The following is a 2499-nucleotide window of genomic DNA, read 5'->3' on the forward strand; positions in this document are numbered from 1 at the left end:
GGTGGGGTGGGAGGGGGTCACTTGCTGGAAAAAAAAAAGAGCAAAAACAGTAAGAATCGTGTGTCAGAGGCAAAAACTGGAGTGAGAGAAGAGGGAGAGAGAGAGAGAGAGCAAGAAAAGGGGGAGTGAGTGAGGGAGAGCAAGCAAGTTCGAGTGTGAGAATCGCTCCTGCCCTCTGTCTTCACACACTGCTGCCTGTATGTGTGTGTGTGTGTGTGTGTGCACCGCCTCTCCCTGCGCTCACTCTCTCTCTCCCTCTCTCTCTCTCTCTCTCTCTCTCACACACACTCAGACGTGCGCATACACAGACCAAGGGGGAGAGAGAGAGAGAGAGAGGGAGAGGGAGAGGGAGTGTGAGGGGAGAGAACACATCGCAGCAGAGATGCAGCAGGAGGTTTTCCGAGGTACGTTTTCTTGTATGCTTGCCTTCCTGAGAGACAGACAGAGAGAATTAGAGGAAGAGAGGCTGAATTCTGTTGTTTTCCTGCTTGTTTTTCTGCTTCACTCTGCTGCTGTGGCGGTGGTTGCTTCGCGCGTGAAGAGGAGGAAAAGGTTTTTAATTTACCGTGCGTGTGTTGGGGCGTGAGTGTTGGTGGGTGTGTGTATTTATGCAGTGTGTGTTTGTGGAAGCGCATTTGTGTGTGTGTGTGTGTGTGTGTGTGTGTGCGTGTGCGCTTGTGCTAGGTCTGACTGTATGTGTGTGTGTGTGCCAGTAACAGGCCTTGTCTCCCTCATCCTCCCCTCTGTCGCTGGCGCACCACGCAGTTCTTTTTCAAGAGCGATGACTCGTTTTGAGATTGTGATGAAACTTTTAATTTATCGAAGCCTCTTGCTTCTCTGTGATTCACCGCAGACGGGGGGTGGGGGGGGGGTGGCCTGCACACGTCAGAACAGGCATTAAACATGATGTGAGCTTTGTTGTTGGGGTCTTAACACGGTGGGCCAGCCTGCCACCTCTGCCCATCAACTTACGAACAACATTAGAGGAAGTGTTTTGGGAGAAAAACTTGGATGCAGGCGACGGTAAACATCTCTAGTTCCACCGACTGGTTCTGTCTCTTATTTCAGTTTTGGGCCGCCCAGTTTGTCCTCCATTTTACCAGCCTGTTGTTTTGCTGGAGGTTGTCTCTCGTAGAGCAGCAGAGGGCATATTGATGTCACCAACCCTGTTGTTGCTGCCCTAAGCCTCACTTTTTTTTTTTTTTTTTCCAAAACAACAGAGCATCTGCTGCCAACTACTCCACATTCCTGGTTTCCATGGATGCCAAGCCAAGCCCCCGTGCTCAATGTATGGAAAATATGATCCACACTGCCACAGGGGTAGGGGTCATAGGTCAGACAATAGGAAGTGTAGTTTCATGCTGCGGTGTGCTGCAATGATGTTGTCAAAGACATGAAAGTGGTAGCATGCAAGTCTTGTAGCTTGCAGGACAGAGCTGGTTGGCTTTGTTTACATTATGCAGCTTCTTCTTTTTCTTTCTTTTTTTTTTCAAAATACCACAACATAAGGTGTTGAGGTACCACAGTGTAGTCGTGCAGGAAACTGCTGCAGCGCTTCATTCTCTCTGAACTAGTTACACTTACAGTTTATGATGACCATTATAACGTGCCACTTTGGTTCAGCCTTGATAATACTCGAATGTTCCTTGGTTCTTTTAGACCTAGAAGTCCAATGGGGCTTTCGCGTCCCCTTCAACTGGGACTGCGCATGAAATTGAAAATGATTTTGGGGGAATTACCTCAAAAAGGTCACTGGTATCGCGTTACTGCTCTCCTGGGGTACTTTTTTTTTTGGCCTTACAGCCACCTTAATGCCTCCTATGATTCTGTTGCAGCGAGCAGAATTATGGGAATTACGTGCTGGGTTGAGAGCTAACAGACCGTGGAGGGAATGGCGTTTTAGACATGGGCAGGTTCGCTGGTGCGTGGAGCGGCATGCGAAAACACCACGATACGACAGTTTACACGTGGGGAGGGAGAGAAGAGGGGGCACACAGTCAGTCATGCTGAGGGGGATCAGAAAGACAAGGAAGCCATGAAATGTGAACATGGAAGAGATGTGTTTGAAGTTACCCCTACCTCCCCCCTGCTCACCACCACAACCACCACTACCACCTCCACTCAACCACTCCCCAACCCATACCAACTTCCTTTCCCCTTACCTCCTCCCCTCCTTTCCTCCCTCCCTCTATCCCATATGGCTGGCTCTACTACGCTCTCTTGGCCGGGGGGTTGTGGAGAGTTCAGTAGCTGTTCTTGCTAACGATGCCCCCCACACACACACCCACCCACACCCTCACCCTCATACGCACACATACACCCTCCTCTTCACAGACCAACTGCTGCTCTGATAGTTGGGCCCCTCTGGCTGCCCCTCCCTGGGGAGAAAGCCCAACCGACACCTTCCTCTTCCCACATGCTCCTTGCCGCTGGCTCACCGGCTGGAACACCGAGGCCTCCCACATTCCGCCTTGCAGGCACTCCCCTTAACCCCCTCCA

At 50.9% G+C, this 2499-nt stretch overlaps 1 protein-coding gene across 3 annotated transcripts in view; it reads left to right on the forward strand.

Moving 5' to 3' along the window:
• The window catches only part of zbtb4 (zinc finger and BTB domain containing 4), an 18487-nt gene that overhangs the window by 3664 nt on the left and 12324 nt on the right, over window positions 1-2499 (forward strand). The window contains exons 1-2 of one of the 3 annotated variants that reach the window (XM_023420861.2): window positions 258-404; window positions 1221-1288. The exons of 1 other annotated variant lie outside the window; for it this stretch is intronic. The gene's annotated coding sequence lies outside the window, so the exon portion shown is untranslated. Of the gene's footprint in view, window positions 1-256; window positions 405-1220; window positions 1289-2499 lie in introns of those variants that run through there. One more of the 3 variants, XM_023420860.2, reaches the window with a different exon arrangement.

Source organism: Seriola lalandi, unplaced genomic scaffold, assembly GCF_002814215.2.
Source record: "Seriola lalandi dorsalis isolate HSWRI2012SDOR001 ecotype SW California unplaced genomic scaffold, Sedor1 jcf7180002054658, whole genome shotgun sequence".
NCBI lineage: Eukaryota > Metazoa > Chordata > Actinopteri > Carangiformes > Carangidae > Seriola > Seriola lalandi.